This window comes from Cupressus sempervirens, chromosome 10 (genome assembly GCF_028749045.1).
Source record: "Cupressus sempervirens isolate cs-2001-9-10 chromosome 10, ASM2874904v1, whole genome shotgun sequence".
Lineage (NCBI taxonomy): Eukaryota > Viridiplantae > Streptophyta > Pinopsida > Cupressales > Cupressaceae > Cupressus > Cupressus sempervirens.
In genome coordinates this window covers 951624098-951649666 of record NC_143127.1, presented here as the reverse complement: position 1 = coordinate 951649666, position 25569 = coordinate 951624098, and the positions used below count along the sequence as shown (strand labels likewise).

At 35.5% G+C, this 25569-nt stretch overlaps 1 long non-coding RNA gene across 2 annotated transcripts in view; it reads left to right on the top strand.

The window, feature by feature from the left end:
• The first annotated feature begins 4716 nt into the window (after positions 1-4716).
• LOC149537130 (uncharacterized) overlaps positions 4717-25569 on the top strand; it is a 78750-nt gene continuing 57897 nt past the window's right edge. The window contains exon 1 of one of the 2 annotated variants that reach the window (XR_016358000.1): positions 4717-5046. This is a non-coding gene — a long non-coding RNA (uncharacterized LOC149537130). The remainder of the gene's footprint in view (positions 5047-25569) is intronic. The other variant, XR_016357999.1, reaches the window with a different exon arrangement.

Sequence of the window (25569 nt, the reverse complement as noted above, 5' to 3'; positions counted from 1 at the left end):
AATAATTAAGAGCATACATTAATATTCATATATATTTGTTGATTATATTAATGTGGAACTAGTCAACGACAACTCTTTTCTCCCTCCATTTAGGATGATTTGTATAGCATAATCAAGGTGTTGTGATAACAAGGGTTCTTTGCTATTGGCCACTCATTTTTCATAAGTTAATTGACTCAATATTATTCAATAATCTCATTCCTTCATTAATGTAATAATATATTCGAATAAGTGTCATTCATATGTATAACATATATTAAAGATTATATTATATTTTAATTAGATACTTATTTAGTATTTTGATCATTTATAAGTGTGAGGTTTCATTTAAGAAGGGGTCATGACAATTTTGTTCCTTTTAATATTTTCTAGATTCTCCATTAATTGTTCTCTTAATGCCTTTTCTAGATCATAGTCTTTGTTTTCCTTTATCATCAAATGTGCAGTGTGAAAAGCACTAATTGATATGCTATTATCCTTGCTAGAATAATAGATCAAATATATTTGATGACCATTGAAGCAAATATGACCTTATCATCCTTAATGTCATTTACTAACATGCCATGTCCATCCTAGTTTGACATTGTCAATCTTTTCATTTCCTCCTTATGAGTGTTTTGGAAAACAAGTACCTTATTGGTTGCATAAAGACCAATTACATTAGAGATACCTTCTTTGGTGATTTCATGAGGTTTTTCGAACCATATGTATCAACCATGAAATTTTCTCAAGACACACCTAATATGTTCCTCCTTGAACTCATATGGGAAGTTAACAAAATGATGTAAACCTTTATCAATAATTCCTTTATGTATATCTTTTAGGGTCAAGTTATTCTCACCACATAACTTCTTAAATTTCTCAATGATTGCAAGTGTTCCAAGATTCTTAAATCTACAGTGAATGTATACATTTACATCTTTAGTATGCAAAACATCATGGGGCACACTCGATAGAGTGCCCACATGATCATTTTCTACTAATTTCCATGAATGTTTTCTTAAACTTTGGTTTATGTTCATAGGAAATTTCAACTAGCCTAGGTACATCCATCTCGAATTCTTAATCACAGCAACAAGTCGCTGATAAATAGATTTTAAAGTTCACTGTTGGGGCTCTTGATGAAGAGTTAACTTCTTGTACAACAAAGGTTCTAATTGGTCTTCTCCTCCTGACTGATGTAAGCAATCACACCTTTCAACTTTTATCTATACAAACTATATAGAGTGCACTCCCCTTTATACAAAATGGTTTCTTATCATGTAAGATATTAGTAAAAGTGAAGGATTGTACTTCCTACCTACCTTGTCATGAGCAATAAATGCATCGTCAATAGAGCTTCTCCTTTTAACCAATTGAAGATAAAGTATTTGTTTAATACATTGGGGAATTCAATTGATACACCTATGCATTTACAAACATATTTAAATTACTTCATGCATATAATGATGCAAATAGATCTTACCACTCATTTGCAGGGGGTTCGTATGATGGATTTTACATTTTCCTCCCCCTAGGATAAATACCATCTTAGTTAGGCGAAGAAGAACACATACCATTAGGTGATGTGGTATCATCAAATGTCTCCCTTTCCTTCTTGACATCTTCCTTCGTCTTCCAAAACTTATTCATATCTTGTCTGACTTTCACACCTACTATCTTCTTTCCTTTTTTCTCTTTTGACCAATTCATTGATCGGTTCCTTTAAAATCTGTAGTCCCTTGCCAAATGTCTAATCTTATGACAATGGTAGCGTGATATACCAAGAGCTCTCCAAGATCTTACCATGTACTTCTAATTTTCCTCAATATACATATATTAGCTAAATGTCCATATTTTCCACAAACAAAACATTAAACATCAAACCTTATTTCCTTTGATAAGTACTTGATCAATTTACTAATGACCTATAATTATAAATCCTTGAAGAAGTTTCTAATAAGTGATAACTAAATGAATTCATGGGTAATTAAATAAGATAAGAAAATATTACGTGTACCTGTATGGCTCACCCAAAGGTATGTTCCTGTTTAGTTTATCCGAGGGGCAAATGTCAGCATGGTTCATCTAAGGATACAACACGATGGCCTCCCGAGGGAGAGTTTCCATACGATGTTTAGCTCGGGCTTCGCGATGCCAAGCAATCTACTCTCCACCAGAGTCCCTACATAGTAGACCCATTGAGTGTTTGACTACGACCTTTTGTATTGCATATGATCTTTGTTTTAGTCCTTTGTATTGCTTGGCGTGAGTGTTAGCCATGGATGGATGATTGTGTTGTGTGTTTGTGGTCAGATCATTATCTCCCTCAACACAATGGGAGTGGGCCTATGGGTACCGCATGGTTAGGAGGCATAGTTGCCTATACCATTGCTGGGGACCAGTGTACAAAGATGGTCTATTTCCAGTTTGAGGTCAATGTTGGATATTCACTTGGCACTTTGGTGTACTCGAAGTATGTTTCCTCGTGATTTATGTTTTACTTTGGATGCATTTGATATCATAGTTAGATGATGATTAGTATGTTGATGCATTCCTTTATTATGATGTTGTATCATATTGCTAGATGGTGTTTCTTACCACTGCCTTGGATTAGTGATGTTATTGGTAGATTAGCATGTTGGATATACTTGTTCTCATGATGTTATTTGATAGTTATTGGTAAGAATGATCTCATGACACAACTCCAACTATCTTGTTGGCAATTTGAGATTCATGCTCGGGGGATGCCTAGGGCCTTTGAGGTCTCATGATGCCATTATGATTGGGAAGAAACGAGCACAATTGTTTTTAGTTTGGTGGCTTCATTGCTAGTGCTTTCCTTCTTGTGATATTTGATTTATGCACATGTATGTTCATTGCGATGTTTTCAACATGATTACATTAGATGTTATGGATTATATGTTAGAGATATTTGATCTCTTTTATGCTTTTGAGTGTTTGCTCCTTGACATTGGTGGTTCCAATACTCCCCGGTGTGGAGGTTCTAACTCTATCTTCCTTCTAGAATTATTGTCAGGTTTTTTTCTTGTAAACCTCGGTGACATTGGTTCAACATTGGGTGGTACTGGAAAAGTATCACACGACAATAACAAGTTCTATCATACGATACTAGTAAAATATCGCACAACTATAGTAAAGTATATAGTGCGATACTGGAAAGCATCGCATGATAATTGTAGTGCGATACTAGAAAAGTATTGCCTGGTAGTAGTAAACAATATTGTACTATACTGGAAAAGTATCTCATGGTTTTTGTGCAAAAACCTACTCGGGCAAACAACAAGCATTTTCAGACTTGTCAAATGAGTTTTGAAGGGTGTTTTGGATACCCAATTGGGTTGTGCCCCTTTCTAGAGCTTAATAGTTTAGAGATTAAGTGTTCTTGTTTGTTTGACTTTCATAGTTGGTTGTTGGACGCATTGGTAAGTAGTGACACTTTGAGATCGCTGGTTGCTTGGACTGTTTGGTTAAGTCTTCCATTGCGATCTTTTGATCGGTTGCATGTTGATGTTGTTTGAATCCATGCTTGATACTAAACTTTTTTTAAAAAATGTATTGGCTTTTATTTGTCCTTGTTCCAAGGATCTTCGGGGGTGGGGGCATTACATCTAAGTTCTTTAGTCTCCTTGTTCATCCTTTCTTGAGTTGTTCATCCAACTTGGCAAAACTTTTATTGTACTTTTTCAATAGGGCATTAGCTTCACTAGCTTTAATAGTTCATTTTCTTTCTCCAACTCATCAATCTATTCATTCTTTTCATGCAAGTTCTCCTACATGATAGTAATTTATTGTGATGTCCTAAATATCTCTTCCTTTCTTTCAATAATTTGTCTTTGTCTTTTAGAACATCCTCTGTAGATCTCCTAGCTTTAGGGTCTTTTCTCAATTTGATGACTAGGGCATCCATTTTTCCTTTAGATTCTCCTTGTCCTTAATCAGTTTCTCATTCTCCTTCATTAGATCTACAATTGCTTTCTTATCCTTCATAGTTGCTAAATACAATCTTGACTTTCATTAAGTAGCAATGCAATTTTCTCTCATCTTCAAAATCCAACTAAATATTTCATTTAAATTTAATTACAATACATATTTTGATTATTGACTTATCTAATAATCATTTTACTTAGCTTACATAATATAATTATTTAATTAATCTACTTTATTTATGTGTACGATCTTTTCCATGACAATTGCTCTCAACAAAGTTAATAACAACCAAAAATATAAAATAATATTTTCTTAATATTTATGGGAAACCCATATTATTATTTATATGTTTTTTTAGTTGAAATTCTCAACAAACATAAATGCCTTAAAAAAATCAAATATGAAATTACCTTGTAAAATATTGAAGGAAAAAAAAAACCAAAAAAACATTTATAATTACATGGGATCCCAACTCTTTTATTTTTTAAAGCAATATTGAAAATATTGAACGAGCATTGATATGATGATATGATAGCTTTTAATGACATCCACGAGGCTAAAGAAGCCTATGGGACCTACACGATCACCCCACAAGACAAGAGCGAAATTAATCTAGTTGCAAAGTTTTGGTTAACTTGTCTCTCCTTCTTTGCTTTTCTCTTCTCTTGATCTTCCTCAAATAAGTAGTTGATTCTAGTGATTAGAGCAACTGCTCAATTTGGCTACGTGAGATAGTTTGGCGGTAGAAATTCTCGAAAATTCAATTTCCAAGACCCACATCGCTCACAGACTATAGGAATTATAAGGAAAAAAATTAACCTATGCATGCAAGCCGCGTGGGATAACTTTTGCTCTCTTTTTTTCTATAAAAAAAATTGTATGGATGCAGGAAACTGACGCGTAACAATTTAAAAGTTCAAACTAAGACATAAGAGTTTATCTGTTACCCTGAGTAAATGGGGTTTAAAGGGAAATTAAATGAAAAGGCTTTGAATGCGTTGTGCAAAGTTGTAGAAGAGAGTCCATAGACTCTGAAGCAGACTCTCATTGTCATATCGCTTGAAAAGTTTCATCAGAGAGCCTTAGATTACCAGAAGAACAGAAACAACAAATTGGGTGTGCAAAAATGTTTTCCCAAGTTACTTTTTGTTTTGCAACTTTTTCTTTACAAATTTCTTATCAAAGCTACTCTACTTTTTCTTTTACTACAAATATGCATTTTATTTAAGAATGGTTGTTCTTTATGTTTCACCGCTTACGAAACATGCTATTTTACCCTATATTCGGGAGGAATTTGCTGGCAGTTCATCAATTTACAATGATCTTCTGGGTTATAATTGTGTAGTTTTCTTAGAACCTAAACAAGTCCAGAGTATCAACTACCTAGGCAGTCTAACCCAGGATATCATCCTAGACGATGATCCAAAATTAGAATGATCCTCTGGGGCAGACTATGTTTGTCGCTTAAACCTATAAATCGACAATTTAAATAATCTAAAAAAATCCAGCCCAAAATATTATTTTTAATTTTATTAAAACTGTAATAATCTGTGATATTGAGAGATGGATTCATGTTGAATCACTACTCATGAAAAATGGGTCAATGTGTTTGACTCAAAAATCTCACTGTTAAATCCTGATAGCAATATCACAATTTGACTTGTTGTGGAAATTATATCCTACTTATCGACTGTAATAAGCTTCTTGGTAAAATTGTGTGGGTTGTTTGTTAAAACTTAAAAAGAGCCTCTTCATCTTATCCCAGAAAGTTATAGCAACTTTTGTCAACAGCCATAGTTAAGAGACACTCTTAACAGAGTTGCAATTGTTCTTGGGGTTGAACTGTGTGTGGATTATTGAACCCTAGCAACCCACAATTCAAACAATCTAAAACACCTAGCACAAAAGATCTTCCTAAATTCTATTTTAACTGAAATAGTCTTCTTGGTTGAATTGTGTGGATTGTTTGATAAAACTTTTAGAACATCTGTATTTTGTTTTCTTAGCAGCAATGCGAAATTGATCATTTATATACATAGCAACGAGACTTGGACCCGACTCGGACTCGGCAAAGGTAACTCGACTCGTGACCTGGCTCGGACTCGCCTGTGACTCGGCAAAGTGATAAAACCCTTGAAATTTAGAGATTTTTTGGATTTAAATTAATTCCATGCACCCATTCTTGAATAAAGATTAAAGACACAATAGCATCATAAAATAAAAGGTAATTTGATCACATACGTAACATACATCAATTACGTAACTACAAAGGCAAAAAAATTAAAAATCAGCCAAGTCAGGCGAGTCAGCCGAGTTGACCCACGGAGCCAGGGTCATGGGGCTGAGGTAACTTGACTCGCTAACTCAGAGGATTCACTCGACTTGTGGTGAGTCTCGTTACTATGTTTATTTATGATAGGTCCTCCCAACATAATTCAGTGGTCTATTGGTTATAATACATGGATTGTTGAGGACCTACCCATTTCGACCGAAAACATCGTTGCAAATTTAATAATTTGTCATAATTCATTAACCCATTCCTACATAGATGGAATTATCTTCTGATTAGACTGCATATGTTGTTTAGGCAATCGTTTGTTACAATCTAAACCACCTAAGCAGTTAACCTAAAACATCATATTGATATTATTCTTCATTGTAATTGATATTCTTTTAAAACAGAGTAGGGATGGGTTAGATTAGGTTGTTTGTTTGTTAGAACCTAAACAAACTACAGAGTCCACCCAGAAGATGGTTGCAAAATTTACCATACTTGATAGGCCCTTCTTACATGACTCTCAATTTCAGTTAATAGAAGTCAGTGGAATTTCTGCTATCCACCAATCACCCATATCCAGCGAACATTCAATTTTCTATTATTATTCAGAAATGTTGCAGACAAATCTTAAGCTTCCTCAAGGAGTGTTAGCTTTCTTCAAGTTAAGGTCCATTATGCAATAAAAAATAGTCTTTTTTTGCCTCTTAAACATCATTTGAATATTGTGTGGCTTAATGAATTTGAAATTGCACAAACTTTTTGTCTTTCAAACATCAGTGAATGTTGCATGCTCTGCTGAGTTTGCAATCGAAAAAAGGTTTTGGAATTCAAACATGAGAAGAATGTTACATGTTGTGGTGAATTTGCTTTGCCCTCAAAGATCAGATCAGCTATGTTGATTGTTTTTGTGGGATACTACATAAGGGACATTAAGTCTTCCTTTTGCTTTTTCATCTCTTTGGACAACATGTTATTGTTTATATCCAACACATTTGGAAGTGGGGTATAGTAGAATATTAGAAAAAATGATTTAGATGAGTCGATGAAAATATTAAAATGAAGCTCCTAAACTACAGATGGTGCTTCCAAGATTGAATTAATTATAGGGAGCCATACATAAACCATACAAGATATGGTCAAATTTTCAATGAATCATGATTTTCTTGTGGTTTTAAAGGCTTACATAGCTGTCAACTTTGTTTTGGCGCTTTAGTTCAATGGCATGGGAGGGCAACAAAATAGCAGAGCAACAGGGCAACATAACAAGAGAGGAGCGCAGAGGCAATGACAACAACAGATATTCCAGAAACCCTAGTTTTGGGCTCTGAACAAGTAAGTAGCTAAGCCCCAGCTCCTCAGTTTTTTAAATAAATATTTTTATGATATATTATTTAATATCAACAAAGGGTGGGACATAGTTTGCATAATTTTCAACAAATAAAATGGCAAATAACTAGACTTTTATCATCTCAGAAGCATGAGTCAGAAATCTATAAAAAAGATCATTTTAGGAGTTGGGTTATTCAGTAAGGGGAACTGCTTATCATTGATAAATCTAACGCAAATGAGAAGAGTTTAGACAGCCAGCATGTTAATCTTTTGGGAGTTTGGATGGTCCAAATATAGAACAACTTGCTAGCTACTTAAGCTCACAGATAGGAGAACCGAGATAACTTATTAGAGATTAAAAAAGACCCTTCTTTGAGTAGAATGACACAATTAGACACATCTTTGCGAGTAGAGGATAATAATGGGGTGACAAATGCTTCCAGCATATTATGCTTGCATCTTCTCTTAGGGAGGGTTAGTTGAAGCATGTGGGAAATATGGATTTCATGCTTTCTTCTTCCCATAATGAGAGCTCACCCCATATGTTGTTGTTCCACCTTCTTCATCAGATGCAGCTCCCTTAGGAGTAGACTCAACGAATCTTTCTCAAAAGTAATACTAAGGATAATAAGGTGTTAGCTCCAGCAAGGGCAGAGAATATCAAAGGGCAGAAAAAGGAAAAACAGATACAGACATAGATACAGAAGCAAGAACAGGCACATGGTAAAAGAAATGTCCAATAGTTTTACATAAAAGAAAGCATTAAGCTCAATCAGATCCAGATCTGTGCAAGGGAAAGAATAAAAGCAAGGTACATGAGGCATTGGTAACAAGACAAGACACTGTTAGTTGTCCATGAAACAATAAAAAAGCTAACGAAGGAAGGGATGAGGCACATGCACTTAACGCTAAAAACTTATTAGGGGAATCTCAGGATGGCGAGGAGGCCTACCTCCCTGTGAAACTTTGCTCACATGATCACTGAATTTTTGAATGCAAGATCTAGTGAGCATTGAAAAGAGAACTAGTAAACATAGATGTAATGTAAAGGCAAAGAAAAAAAAGGAGGATATAAAAATGTTCAAGGAGAAATCAGAAAAAGTGTAGAAACTTGTGGCTGTTGGCTAACAGAAATGTTGCATCCCAAAGCAAACAGGCCCTTGTCCAAACAAGCACAAGCACAGTTTTCACTGACAAAATGAGCAAGCAGAACCCAGATAAGAGAACTGCAAGGCACTAAAAGACATTGAAAATGAAAGAGATGATCAAAGAAGTGACATGCAATAGGCCAAGACATGAGCACAGGCAGTAGAACTGTTGGATAATTGAAAAGAGTTCTTTGAAAAGAAAGTCGAAAGAAAATGATAAGAGGGAAGAGAAAGGAAGAACAAATTAATACATGTTATCAGCAAATGAAAGAGAGTCCATGGGAGAGGGATAATATACAAACAACTTGATGTTAATTGCTATGTTTGATTAATTAGATACATGAATTAATTATAGAGATGGCAATGCAAACCAGATACAGGAGTAAAATATATCTTTATCTGCATGTGAAATTATCACAGAAGAAGACTAGAGATGGTCAACTAGGCATTTGAGTTGATCGAACTAGATCATACTACTTTCCTTGATGATGCACAATCTTCTTAAAGGACTCTATGGTTGCCAGTAGGCACCAAACGTCAATCAACCAACTTATAACTACCCAAAGCTAACAAACACTTAATATGAACAGTTAACACATATTTAGTTAACCAATATAATCAAACATAACAATAGACTTTGTATGTTGACTACATCATTCCCTTCAAAAAGGAAAAGTCATCTACCCATCAAATGACATGAATGAAGATTGATATGGATAGTTACACAATGACTTTTACTTTGTGAACTCAAACTTGGTCTGTCCTCAGAAAATCAAAGGAGGGCGATGGGGGTCTAGGTCTAATGCCCACAGCAAAAGGAGCAGAGCCCTTGTTGTGAAGCTCAATTGAGACCGTCAGAGCCACATAACAATGCCAAAAGAATTAAGCAATAAAGATTTGAGTTATTAATTAACCAATGTATGATATCAAATAGGGAATAAAATTGTTGTATCATGGTATATTGTTGTGAGATGAAGGCATGCAAAATGATGTCACACTATGAAGAAAGCATTCTATCAAATGGCACGGGAAATTGCATTATTGGCTGACAAAATTAGTGCGGTTTCAAATGATATACTGCATACCAAGAAGAGGTGGTTGCCCTTTACCACCAACTACAAATGTTGCCATTGTCTGGTCAAGCTTAGATGCTTTCATCATTGTATGAGAGATGCTTTTTCGTATAAGTAGTGAAGGGAGTCAAATGATGTGTAGGGAGGGGGGCTGCCATACGAGAACATGCAGATGTTTCCATACAATATGAAAATTTTCTGCCCAATGTACGAAGAATAATATGCACTGTGAATGATGTGTTGTATGTTGTGAATGATGTCGAGAAATTGAAGCCACCATTGTATGTTTTGGGGAGTTCATTATACAAAGTGCAAGAAATATTGTTGTAATTACACAAAACAAGTCACCATACAATGAAGGAATGGAAGTGATTGATTTTGTGACGAATGATTGATTGGAAGTGCTTGATTTTGTGATGAATGATTGATTGGAAGTGCTTGATTTTGAGAAGAATAAATATTTGGCTTGGTCATATGGTGTGTTGAGTGAATGGATTTTTGGCCACTGTATGAAGTTATAAATGACTCACTTTGTTGGGCGCTTGCTAAAATGTATTCCCTATTGAGTGTAACTTATGCTATTGGCACACAATGTAAAGGGATTGAGGAATTCGCCATGCTATATGTAGCTTGGTCGTACAACATAATTTAACAAGATTACCAGGAAACAAGGTACTTGGAGACTGGTATTGGTACTAGTATGACTAATTTTCAAAAATAGGGCGTACTTGGAGACTGCTACCAACACTAGTATGACTTATTCTCAAAAATAGGAGATAGGGGTACTTGGAGATGTCAATTTTCATTTAATATAATTTAATAATTTGTTAAAAATATCTTGACAGAGAATTTTGAAAACAAGAATAGTGGTAAAGTTTAACATTAACTTTTATGTTTAGATACACAAAAGTCAAAAGTCATTGTGTTGAAGAGTGAAAAAGTTTAAAACTCACAATATATATTTCATATTAGATTATCATTACATATTGAAATTAAAAAATATTGATAGTTAATGTTGATACACATGCCACAGGATATGAGATGCGTGATTATGGAAAAATTTGTATTGTTCTTTTGATGGTGGAGAAGGCTTGCATGGATTTGTCCCAATAAGATATTTGAGAACTCTGGAGATACTCAATGGCTTCCATTATTCCCAATTGTTGAATTGATGTTACGCAAAGATCTCTTATTTCGATTATGGTGATCTCTTTAAAAGAACAGTTGTTAGTAATCATGACAGTAAAAGGAAAGTGAATAATTATACATCGTCAAGGAGTCTTTCTAGAGAGGCAATAGATAGAATTTATCAAAAAACTATAGTGGCTATCATTATCATTACTAATAAGTATGTAATAATGATTTTTGCAAGGGTGATGATAAAGGATAAGAGATAAGGGCTTTTATAACACCTTATGCCCTATGTTTTTGGTGGGAGACATCAATTGTTGGTCGAGAGACATTAGAGACAACAACCAAGAAAACCTGTGCATTGGGGACATTTTTTGGGACCTCACTAGTACTTGGGGATGCCACTCTTATACTGGAGGTCTCTAAGATGCGTCTTAGGGGGTAGGAGAGGGGTCTCTTAGTAACATGTAATCTAACCATTTTATATAGTTGGATTGTGTCACTGTTCTTTTTATGCAATTGGGTATTTTATTATCTTCTTCTCCCACTACCAAATAATATTTTTGCCTCTTCCTTTCCACTATTACTTCTACTATAATCGTCATTTGCCAATCATGGACTACATCCTGCAAACATAAATTTTGCAACCTTTTAAAAGCATTTTCACTCTTCACCAAGAGTTGCAACTTTGAAGAAATTAGACGTTGACGAAAATACCTCATAGTCCCCCATTTGCTAGTGAATTAGGCTATGGGGATTTTTTTCATCTTTTAAGCATGACTGTAACTCCAATATTCCTTTGTTGTATCAAACCTTGACTCTTTATCCAGTATGCTCTAGATTTTGCATCTGATGAATCCATGGAACTGCTTCCTCATTGATGGCTTGGTTCTTTAAATCAATTGCATACTTTGGACCCTTTCTTTCAATTCGAGATTGTATTTTTTTCCAATAGTGATTGGCTTTGGTTGCTACTAGCCATTCTCTCTCGAGTGATGCATTGTGCGCTCTATTATGTAACTCAATGGCCACAAAATTCAGGAGGAAGTATTAGATCCTAATAAACATTTATGTTATCAGTGTCCTTAACGACTTGATTCCATATTGGCTTGCACTTGCTAGTTGGAATGTCAATGGAAAAAGGATTAGCTTCCCAAGGCATTTTCAAGTGTATTTCAAAATTTTGTTGACTCTTGATCCTCCATCAATAATAGTGTTTGTTATGTTCTTCCCCTTAATCTGTTTGTGTTGGTGTAATTACGTATTTACTAATTACACTTTACTTAAGTATACTTAGGTTAATGCATTATTTTATTATTTATCATATAGATACCTAGAAGTATGCATAGTTAGATGAGTTGTCTTGTTGACAACACAGGAGTTTGCATAATCATTTGAGTTGTCATGTAGACAACACAGTTGTTCACACTCTAATTAAGTACATGATGTCTACAACATCTCTATACAAGATACACCTTGTCATACTTATCCTCTCATTGTTGCATGTACATTCATGCACAATGGAGGATAATCCACTTTTGGTGGACATGTGCTTAGTTGTGAGTCTTATCTCTTCGCTGACTCCTAGTCATTCTAGAGGCCTTTATATACAGGCACTTCTAGTGTGTATGTACATCAATTCATTTTCATATTGTTATTATAATCATACTTTATTGGTCCATTTTGTGCTAGTGCTTGAGCTTCTTGATCTTGGGCGATTTTGCCCTAAGGCAAATTCTTACATGGTATTAAAGCTGAGGGAGCTTCTCTTCACATAGCCATTGGAGACCATTTTTGCCTCACCTCTCGGAGGACCTCGATTCAGATCCGGAGAATCTGTAGTCATTGGGAGCGTCTAGAGCCAAAGCGGACCTCACCATTGCGTCCGGAGCGTTGATTTGGTGAATTTTGACTACAAATTTGCCTACCTTAGGCCATAGTCAAAATTCAGACAAATTTTTTTTTGCAAACCGGCACCCGAAGGCCCAATTTGCAGAATTTGGTATGATCATTTTTAGATTTGGGTAATTTATTTTCAGATCTGCATATTTGCGTCTCTGCAATTATTTTATTTTTCATATCTGTGCATTTTGTTCAATTTTTTTTGGCCTATTAGGCCTGTAGAGAAGAATTTTTTTGCATGCTAACCAGGTGGTCAAATCCTGGCACTCGCGGAATATTTCTCTGTAATTCATAGTTCGACGGCATATTCCTCGTATCAGCCACCACACATTCCAGTGGCTTCCGCACACAAACTGACACCGCATTTCTCAAACAGACGACAGATCTCAAATAACCTGACAACCTCACAACCGATTTTAAAATCCGCAGGTCTTTTATTTTATTCACCCCACTTCTCTTTCACATTGGGCATGTGGGACTAAACCCATCGGCAGACTCCCCCCGACGCCGTTAATCGCAATGCCGACAATTATTATCCCTGCCAATCACTTTAGCTCTCCCACCAGCCTTTGCATAGTCGACGACAACTTTTGCCACGTCTGCACCACACGGCCATTTCGAAGCTGCCATGCGGTGCTAGCTCCACGTCAGCAAGGACACATAAGAACAACAGTATAGTCCACATCAGTAGCTAACATCACTCGTTCGTACTACCATGTCACCCAGGGCCTTTTTCACTGACGTCAGCATTTCATAAGCCTAAATTTGACAGTCGTTTGATCGCCACCAGCACGACAGATTGCACTGTCGCGACAACTGTTTGGACGTCAAATTTAACATAGTGTTTTGCCGATCAGACCCCTCACCATATGCAATTTTGATTTGATAGTTCGACTTCGGGAGGCCATATCTCAGTCATCCATACTCCAAACAAGTGCAATTTTTTTTTTTGTTGGCTAGAATTTCTTGAATTGTTTAGTGGTGTTATTATTTTCTGGTTTTTGTGCACGGATTCGTTAGAAATTTCAATTTTTGGCGACTGTACCTGTCCAATCTTGCATTTTGCAACTTCAAATGCTCTATACGAGCTCATCTGGACACATTTTCAGGTTTTTTTTGTTAAAGTGCATAATTTTTCGTCTACTTTCCAGATCTGCAATTAGATTATAGGTTTGTGTGGATAGAAATACCACTTTCAGAAATAGGTCCTTTACATTGTATTGCTTCAAAACTGTTGTATATCTAAGCTACATTGCTAAGTACCAGATTTGAACTCCAAGAGGAGGTTGTAAACAGCAAAATTAGAAGCCCACTTTTGTCCATTTTGACAAGTGGCCTATTGTAAACGCACTACATATAAAGTGCCAAAAGCATCACTTTTGGGGGGGGTTCTTTGATTGAGTGAATAGGGGGTGTGTGTCTTGTGTTCTTGTGTCTCTTTTTCTCTCTTGTGCTTTTTAATTTTTTGCATCACGGGTTCACCTAAAATTCCACTTTTAACTTCACACTATTATACTACATGGAAAAATATTGTATGGAGTAGACTAATGGAAAAAGGTTTAAATCTATATGTCGATGGTACAATTGTAAAATCCATTGATGCTAATGCACAAGTTGATTGGCAAGTTAAAGACAACTAGGCTATAGGAATTATTAGGAGTTGTGTTCATAGAGATCTCTTCTTCCACATTTCCAGCTTTAAGGATGCCAAAAGTGGTTGGGAAAAACTTGAAGGTTTGTATGGTAAGGTGGATGAGGAAAAGGGATTCCAAATTGAGGATGATCTACTTCTCTTGGATCCTAAGAATTTTGACACAATTCAAGACTATGTCAACAAAGTCAATGAATTGAGAGCACTACTTAAGGATTGTAGTAATCCCATGAAGGATGATAGATTGATTCATAACATCTTGAAGAGGCTACCTTCAGAGTATGCATCTTATGTTTCAAGTTACAACACTCATAGGTTGACCATGGGAAGTGCCTTCACTAAGGCTTCATTTGATGCATTTGCATAAATGTTGATGTTGGAACAATCCAAGTTGATAGATAAGGGAATTCTCAAGTCATCCAAGTCTACGACATTGGTGGTTAGTAATGAGAACCAAAATCAAAGTGGAAAAAGTTTTACCAACAGCAAGAAAAAGCAGTGGAAGCCAAAATCACAATCCGAGACACAACAATCTTCCTCCTCACAACAAGGCAGTTCTTCTTCCAACAAGAAGGAATAACTATTTTGTGCATATTGCAAGAAACCAAATCATGATGAGCATCATTGCAAGAGTAAGAGAATAGATGAGTTGGAAAACTTACTTAGGAATAACAAAATCAATGTGCCAAATTCTTCTAAGGACTCAAATCCATCCACTTCAAAGGAAAAAGGGCAAGCATTTATGGCAAGTTCAAATTCTTTAGGGGAATGGATTCTTGACTAAGATGCCTTACATCATATGGGTTCTTCAAAAGGACACTTTTCTTCATTGAAGCAGTCTAAGGTACCTCACATCTTTGTAGGGAATGATACACAAGTGGAAGTTGAAGGGAAAGGACAAGTTGAGATGGAAAATGGAGAGTTCAAAGATGTTCTCTATGTTCCTAACCTTAGCTCTAATCTTCTTTCAATCTACCAAATCACTCACTATGGAGGTGGCAATAAAGTTGAGTTCTTTCCTGATTCAGTAATGGTGCAAAATCTTAATGATGATTCATTGGTTGTAGTGGTAAAGTCAATTGTGACACAAGGCTTTATTCTTTCTCCCACTTTGTGCCTAAGTCTCCTTCACATGCCTTATTGACATATTCACAATCACAAAGCAAATTATGGCATGAGCAGTATGGAAATCTTGCCTTTTGCTGTCTTCATCAACTTAGCTCAAAAAATATGATCAAAGGTCTACCCACAATCAACTTTTCTAAGGGTGAATGTTCAACTTGTTCAATGGATATGCATCTAGAAGAGAAGTTTGACAAAGGGAAGTCTTGGAGAGCATCAATTGTTCTTGAATTGGTTCACATTGTTCTAACAGGCCCTTTCTCAGTAACATCAGTTAGCAAGGGTTGCTATGTCCTCACTTTCATTGATGTCTTTTTACGCTACACATGGGTCTACTTTCTTGATCACAAGAATGAAGTGTTTGATAAGTTTCTAGCTTTCAAGAGTCATGTTGAGAAGCAATCAAGTAAAGCCATCAAGGTTCTTCGTATGGACAATGAAAGTAGATATGTGAACTCAAGACTTAGAGACTTTTGTAAACTTGAGGGTATTGATCTTCAGAATCCTGTACCATTCAGTCCACAAAAGACAAGTGTTGCAACAATGAGGACTAGAACTCTTAAGTCAGTGTTAAGTTGCATGATTCAAGCTAAGTCTCTTGATCCATCACTTGAAGTAGAAGCTATAAGTAGTGCCAATCACATCCTTAATAGGTCTCTTCATAATGTCTTTTAGATGGAATGACTCCTTTTGAGGCATGGTGCGGAAGAAAACCAGTTGTGAAACACTCTAGAGTTTTTAGTTGTCCAGCATGGGCACACATATCTTCAAAGGAATGCAAGGCACCACCACCAAGGCCTTGTACTTTCATTGGATATGAAGAAAGTGTTAAGAAGGCATATAGACTTATGGATCCTGAGACTCATGGGATATTCATAGAGAGGAATGTTCACTTTGAGGAAAGTTCACCTAGCTTATCCTCTAATCCTCTCCATACTTCATACATTGTGGAAACTGATAGTGACAACACTGATAGTGATTCAATAGGTTCAGATGTGGAGAATTATTTTGATAGATGAAGAACAAGGTCACAGCATCAACACATTCCACATGCATACATTGCTACAGTGATAGATCCATGTAATTCAATACAGTTGGGTACACCTTGTCTTCCAGTGCCAGCATCAGGGGATGACTACTTGACGGACATTTCAAGTTTGTTTGTGGAGTCCTACATAGCAGATTTGGGAGACATTATTGATGATATACATCTTCTCTTTGATGAAGAAGATCCTTCTTCAGTTGTTGCGAGGGAACACTTTGACCCTCTTGTCCATTCTCTACATGATCAGTCTTCCAAGGTTGATATGATTGTGGATCCTTATGTCCAGCAGTTGCAGGAGGTCTCTTTATCATTTGAGGAGACAGTTGGTTATTTGGAATATATTCTACAACCATCCTCGTTAGATTCGAACTTGTTCTTTTTAGCAGTGTTGGAAGGGGCGACCGCCAGTATCGACATAGGGACAGTTGAACAATTTTCAGAGACACCTTTCATCTTCAGGATTCTTTCTACATATTGGGGAAGCATCTCATATGTACCTATGACATTGTTTCTTCCTAAAGAGAGGAACGTTAACCAGCAGTCATGGATCAGCTTCTACATTCATCTTGGAGCAGCTATCACTGATTGGCATTCTAAGTTTTTTTTTTTTTGGGGGGGGGGGACTATCTTGTCTCCTTTCTTCTTCTATTTCTTCTCTCTTATGGGGGAGACCTTTTCCTCTTTTGGGATTGTGTTCTTCTCATACTTCTCTATTGTATATACATGATGTATGTTGTAATGAGGGGGTCTTGATTACACCATCCATCCATGCATCTTTTTTTTTCATCTCCCTTTTTGGGGGAGGGTTTTTCCCATGAGGTTTTCCCTCTTTCTCCGTTTTCAGAGAGATTACATTGTATTTTGTACATGGGTACCTAAAATGGCCTAGTAGCCGAGACCCATCATGCATTTTCATCTAGCTTTTGTGAGCTTAAGTGCATTCCCCTATGTTGCACTTAAGGGGGGGTGATGGTGTAATTACGTATTTACTAATTACACTTTACTTAAGTTTACTTAGGTTAATGCATTATTTTATTATTTATCATATGGACACCTAGAAGTATGCATAGTTAGATGAGTTGTCTTGTTGACAACATAGGAGTTTGCATAATCATCTGAGTTGTCATGTAGATAACACAGTTGTTCGCACTCTAATTAAGCACATGGTGTTTACAACATCTCTATACGAGATACACCTTGTCATACTTATCCTCTCATTGTTGCACGTACATTCATGCACAATGGAGGATAATCCACTTCTGGTGGACGTGTGCTTAGTTGTGAGTCTTATCTCTTCGCTGACTCCTAGTCATTCTAGAGGCCTTTATATACAGGCACTTCTAGTGTGTATGTACATCAATTCATTTTCATATTGTTATTCTAATCATACTTTATTGGTCCATTTTGTGCTAGTGCTTGAGCTTCTTGATCTTGGGTGATTTTGCCCTAAGGCAAATTCTTACAGTTTGAATGACAAGTACGTTTTTTCCTATGTTCATTGTTTATTTGTGTATTCTACTTGCAAAATTTATGGAGTAAAAGGAAATAATTATAAATTTATAGAACATAGTAAAATAAATTACTTGCAAACATATTTAGAAAGATGTAGCATTGTTATCATTTGTTAGATATGCAATGAGTACGTCAAAAATCAATTGATGAGCTTAAGGGGCTTTCTAATGAATGGTTCATAAGGCACAACACTTGGTGAAGGTTTTGCAAATGGGGTTGAAAGCAGAGTGGGTTTAACCATGTAGGAAACTCCATCGTTGAGCGCGCTCAAGCTGGTCCCGGAAAGTCCCGATGCTTCACCTCTGTGAGCATCACCTAGATCCAATGAGTGCTAAGTGTTCCATTTATTCTTATGAGAGATGGATTCTTGTTTAATCACTACTCATGAAACATGGGTCAATGAGTTTGATTCAAAAACTACATAGTTAAATCTTGATAGCAATATCACAATTTGACTTGTTGTGGAAATTATCTCCTACTTAAAATTACCATATAGTTCATTAGTTTCTTTGTTGGTTTTTATCTCGGCCTTCAATTCTTTCATCATTCAAAGCTTGCCCCCATGGAGTGCTTATACAATTCCTGATTTGTTGTCGTTGTCATCATTGGACCTTCCATCTTTCACTATTTTCTTTTACTACAGGAGATTTTATCTTCACTTTCGATATCTATTGTTTGATTGCAAGCTTTAGATTAGGACAAGGGTGGTACTATGTTAATTTTTTTCTCAATGATAAAAGTAGCATTCAATGAACCATCACCCTTTTAGACCATAATCGGGTTTATTTGCAATTTAAAGTTAAGTCTACAATTATAAGCTTGTATATTTTGTGTCTTTACCTTGTTTTGTTTTGTGAATTTTTGCTAGTATTCATTATCATCATGGTGCAATTTGAACTTTTCTTTGAAGGCTTTATTTAATCCCTCCCCTATATCTATGAAGGCTTGGTCAATTTTTTAAAACCAATCAATTGCTACACCTCACGAAGTATGCAAAAGAATGTATTCAAATTTCTCTGTCATCTTGCTTATTTGTTGTCTACATCTTCTCACACGCCTTACAATGCCCAATGGGATCCTCCTATTCATTGCTTGTAAAATTGGGCAATTTTTGCTTTTCTCCACTAGAGCTTGCCATTGTTATATTCCAATGCAATCCTAGTGCCTGAAATCTATTTGCTTGGGAGTTTTGATTCAGACATTCCAATGCTTCTCTTGCATTCCACACAGGAATACTCAACTTTTCCCTTGGCTTCCGCTTTCCATGCACTTGTTTTGCCTTCAGTTTTTCTTTTATACACCCTCAGCTCAACTTCTCCTTTGTCTGAAAACGTTTCAATGCCCTGAAGGTTACTATCATACAATTCTGTAAAGGAATGTGATTTCATCTCCCAATGTTTTTTGTCCAGAGAATGTTGTCTTGACTTTTCAACTTGACTACATTCTCAGGAAGGTCTTTGTCTTCGCTTGGTTGTATTTTCCTTGAGTTTTTCTTGCAATATTTTCCTCCATTCTTTCTGCTCAATGGTCCTTACAGATTACCCGATCTCATGGTCACCCACCTTATGGCCTCTTCTCATATCTATTGAGATCTAAGGGCATGAATTGCTCAAATCTGTTCCAATTTTTTTCAAGGTGATGGTGCCAAATGTTTACTGCTATATCTGTTAATTAAATACATGAATTAATAATAGAGATGATAATGTATACCAGATACAGGAGTAAAATATATGTTCATCTGCACATTAAGCTATTACAAAAGAAAACTAGAGATGGTCAACCATATATTGGAGTTGATCCGACTATACTGTCCTCAATGATACAAAATTTATTTACAGGACCCAACGGATGCAAGAGGAGCACATCCATCAACCAGCCAATGCTTATTAGTTTCTACCTACCTGATGCTTGTACCCAAAGCCAACAAACACTTAATACAAACAATCAATACAGTTGGAAAACCAATATTATCAAACATAACAATACACTTTGTATGCTGACTACACTTGACAAATGGTTTTTTTAATGACCGGTAACAAGTGAAAGACCAGACTTAACAAGAAAACAGAATCAGAAAAGATGAGGAATAGACAAGCATATTTGAGTTGAGAGTTGTTGGGAGGTTCACAATTTTTACTTGAATAAAGGCCTAACCACAATGCAACAAGAAGAGAAGAGAAGTGGTCATGGCAATAAATGAAGGAAAAGGGCTAAGAAACATGAGCTCATATTACTAACCAGCCAAGATGAGAGAGAGAGAGAGAGAGAGAGAGAGAGAGAGAGAGATTGGCTCCTCAGACATTGTAGAGATTACATTTGGTTGATGGACCTTTGATTGGGGTCCATAGCTAACAACAAAGATATTATTGTGCTCACAAAATGTCATGATTACAATGGTTGTAGGACTCCAGATTTTGAGGAATCAGAAAATAGCACTGTAGAACAAGACAGCAGAAGTTATAGAAGAACACGGCGAAATAATGGTTTTAGTATAAAAAAATCGGATCAGAACTAGAAGAATAGAGAATTTAGAAATCAAAAGATGTGATGTCCCCTTTCTGAAATAGGATTTAATAATAAATAATAATAATTAACTCAAAATACATAAATAAATAATAAAATATAATATCATATAAATTAAATAAATATAATGAAAGGTCAAGAGGTATGTAACGAAGAGTTGTAACTCCCTCAAAATAAGATATAAAAGGGAGGAGAGTTGATTATAAAGGGACATGGAGGAAGGAAGAAGGTATGAGCCTAGGAATATAAGAAGGATTAGTAGAAGAAGAAATGAATGTGAATAAGATAACGGTTGACTCTTCGAAAGGGTTGTTGTAATCTCTTTCTTTCCCAATTCTAATTTATTATTAACCACTAATTATTTTAAATTATTTTGACCTAAATCCTTTTGATAACTATATTTAGTTCATAAAAAAAACATGTGCAATAATATTAATAGAAAATATTTATGAAATAAATTTGCACAGTAAACTTTGAATATGAAGATAACATTATTCACTGCAAATAAATATGTTGATAAAATAATACACATCTGAGTAATTAGAGAGAAGTCTGTTATCTGGCACACACAGGTTTAGAAGTTAAGGTTCGTCCTCGCAAGAGGTAGTCTTGGAGGAAAACCGCTCTCTACACAAAACCCACCGGTTCTTACAGAACCAATCTGCCTTCATGGCATAAATAATGCAACCCTAGCTAGGACACTCCTGGGTGTATGCTGTACCCGAGTTGGACACACGTTGTATGCCCCTTCTCCAAATGTCTCAATGCCAACCAATAACCTTCAACCTGCACTCATTTATGGCTTTCTTATTCCTTTTTATTTGATCTTTTTTCATATACATTTTCTGTGAGTTTTACCATTAATTTAAAAGTATTCCAAGGGTGGTTATAAAACTTACACCCTTTCATAACAATAATAATACATTTAACTATGTTTCAAACTTGTTGATTACATTTTCTTTACTTGGGGAAAAGTCCCATAACAGTTGTGATCATGAAGGGTTGTGATTCTTGCCAAAAGACAGACATGATGAAGAGGTGTGACCTCTTACTCAAGGATTCATTTGAAATGGGCATCCAAAAAGGGTCAATTCAATAAAAGTTTGTTCTGTAATCAGAAAAGGAGGAATCTGAAGTACAGATCTGATTTAAATGAGAAGTGCAGATCTGATTGTGAAAGATTGTTTCCCTTTCAAATGGTAGGAATAATAGGGTTGCACTTTTTCAAGGGTGCTAATGGTGAAAGGTTGTGTTTCTTGCCAAAGAGCATTTATGATAATAAAAATTGTGCGAACTCTTCCTCACATTGAGAGATATATAGGGAAGAAGGTTCATTTGAGGAAATGGGGCAGATTTGCTTAAATAAGAAATGGAATACACAACAGATTCAAATACATATGTTGTGGTCTTGGAATATATGCATAATATTGAAATTGGGATTTTTATGACATTTGTGCTGAATTTCACTTATATGGATATACATTTGTAATATATGAAAGCCCAACATTATTAATGGCTTCGTCCTTAGTCTTCCACTAATGCCTCAGTAAGGACAGGTCGGTTTTGTTAGGGAGAGCTGGAGTAATTTTTCACAAGACAGGTAAGTCCCAAGATGGGGTAAGGACATGTATTCCTGAAACCTCGATGGAAACTGCTTGTAGATGGTTTTCAAGAGCCCTAGCACAATAATTCCACCGTCCTCCCTTAGAGTTAGGGAAATATTCAATAATAGTGAAATCAGAATTATATATATTAGTTGGATTTTATTCATAATACATGAGATATTAGTATATTCATAGCCTAATCCTTAATCACTTGCTATAGCCCCTTAAGAGGATAGGTTGTTGAGGGAGAGGTGGAGTAAATCCTCACAAGGTAGGTAAATTCCAAGATGGGATATGGATGAGGTACTAAACCCTTGAGGGAGCCTACTTGTAGACTGGTGTCCAAGCGCCCTATGACAAGTAAATCCCCATCCTCTTTATGGTTGATGTTTAGGAGAGAAGTAAGGAATTGGGGCTTAGGTATGTTATTTGTCAAATGTATTATGAATCATTAATTGTTTCTTAATCTAAAATAGTATGTTAATTGTCAATTGGATTATGAATCATTAATTGTTTCTTAATTTAATCTGTTTTAAATACATAATGATATATGCCAATCATTGGGAATTGGAAACTTCCTAATAGTTTACATTACAGGGACTAAGTAAATTGCTATTTCTAGGCGAAATCCAAACCCTAGATGGGAATTTTACAATAAATCAAATAAGCTCCCAATAGGGAAATTGCACAAAATGCTGTGTGAATGAATTAGAATTGGAGAAGATGATATTATAGTTAGTATAGTGATGTATTTTTCTACCCAAAAACACACCTTATAACAAGTGAGTATTTTGTAGGGTCCTTGCTTATCCTCAAAAAGAGACATTTTAGTTTACGATAAACTAGGGAAGAATATGTTTTCAGGACATTTCTTTGCAAAAGGACATCAACCATCCAAAATTATATTAAAAAAGGTGTTTTGGTTACCAATCCTGTATGGCTAGAAGAAGAGAGAAGCCAACATCAGACTAGAGTTTCAGAAGATGAGCATGGGACCATTACTTATTTGGGGAAAGGCTGCTAGCCTTGTTTAACATTTACAGTTTGTTTGTTTGTGATTGAATGAGCACATGCAGTAAACTGGAGAAATATACTTGCAAAATCCACATTGGATTAAGTTATATGATAGAAAAAATTAAGTCAGAGTAATACTGAACCAGTGGAGGGTTCCCCCATAGAGTTATGTACCTTGAGGATATGTAGTATTATGAGGTCAGGATACGTGGTTTTATGAGGTCAGGATATGTGGTTATATAAATCAGGATATTGTGGTTTTTGGACTCAGGATGCTTGAGTTGCCCAACAATGGAGACAGAGCATATGCTTTCCGTCCCCTTTTTTGGCAAAATGCCCCTAAGATGTTCCCTGAATTTAGGGGTGTTATCAACGCTGCTACAACTAAACAAAATGGAAGGGCATCCCAAGGGACCTTTGATTGTCCCAAGGACTTTAGATATTTCCAGTGCCTTGCTTTAGGACAACCAACTAAATAAAATTTGCCAATTTGTGTTAGTCTGTTGATCCTTCATTTTCCAGTGATTTTTGGTTCATCTGTTTAAAAAAGAAGATAAAGAAGATAACGTAAGAAGAAGCTAGTTCCTTTTTGAATTACTCCCAGAAAATCCAATGAAAGTGCTTTCTGTGCACATATATATTTATGTCAATGTTTTCAATTCAAATATTTGAACTTTGCATAACCCTGATATATTTGATATTTCTGATGTTATTTAAAGAGCTTATGAAATCAACTATGTATTTCTTTTGCATCCATGTTTAAGACCACACTAATGATCCATCATCAGGATGAGATAAAAAAATGAAAGAGATTGCAGATTAGTTCTACTAAATACTTGGAATCTTTTTCTATCCCCTCATCTCATTCACTGCACTCTTGCCTATCATTTAGTATAACTTACCTGCAATCTATTTCATTTTTAACTTGTTATGATTGTGGATCACTGGGTGTGATTTAATTCCAGAGGCTCTTTAACTAACTTATATGGACTGTAGAAGAATCTTATCTGTTTGAAGCTGTAATTATTTCATGCTAAGAGACTCCGTAGTCTAATAGTCAGATAAAACTCATTCCTTATTATAAGATAAGGTTGCTGCTAGAACATTTGCATGCATCATCCTAATGTTGCCACGGTCTAGATTATTATTTCCTTGATTAAACTTCTATCTAAATTTTACCTAAAGGTATACCATTTAGCATCAGAAGCATTGTGTTGTGCATGTTTTATTAGGATTACAATATAATATTACAAATCATGAACTGAAATCCCTAGAATGCCTGGAAGCCCAGAAATTTGTACACACTTTTTTATTAATTTATGTACAAAATTTTCTTTGGCTAATGATGCATATTCTATCTGTTCACTTCTCACATCTCTTTTATTATTTGGACTGATGAAGGTCTGAACTGTGAGATATGCTTTATTTTGCTTCCTCTATTTAATATATATTCAGTTATTATCAAGTATATTGTCAGTTTGAGCTGAGTATCTCTAATTTATCATAGAGATTCTGAATGTGAGAGGCGAGCATGGGCTGCCAAAACTTTGAGTTAAATTTCCTTCTATTATTATGTATGACTTCCACATTCCTTCGTCCTCTTTACTCTTGTAAAAAGACAATGGTATCTTGCTTAATTATCTTCTTAATATACATAAAATTTCATCATATCAAAAAATATAGATTCTGCATGATAGAACTTTGAATACTACTTTGTGGAGGGTAATTAAGCTCTATTTGTGTGTATTGTTGAACACGGAAACAGTCTTATCTTTATCAGATGGATTGTTGGATCATTAAATTGTCATGGTGAGTTTATTTCATTGTATTTACTCTTCAAAAGTTCAGCTTTCAGTTTGTTTCAGTAATTTAAAAGTAGAACTTCAAATATTGATTTTTATATTGTGATTTAAATAACATACCTTGCCATCCCCAAAATGTGGAGAAAAACTGCTATTTAACCTTTTTAAGAATATTGCAATAGTGCTTAAATCTGATCGCAATCCAATAAAAAGTTCAAATGTAAGGAAGTGGGCAAGAAGTTGAAAGGCAGTTCTAAACACTTGCAAAAGATCTAAACCTAGGAAAATAAGAGAAACTTCCCCATATGTTGTAGGCATGATGAAGAATGCAAAGTAGCAACTTGTACTCTAAAAGAAACAAGAAAGAATGTAAGTAAGACTATGTATGAACAACTGTAAGACAAAAAGGAAGGATTCCGATGGCTTATTAGGATTCAACTAAGAATATTTTGAGTCGAAATCATTTTCCCACATGTTATGTGTAGTGGTTCACATGAATCCATTT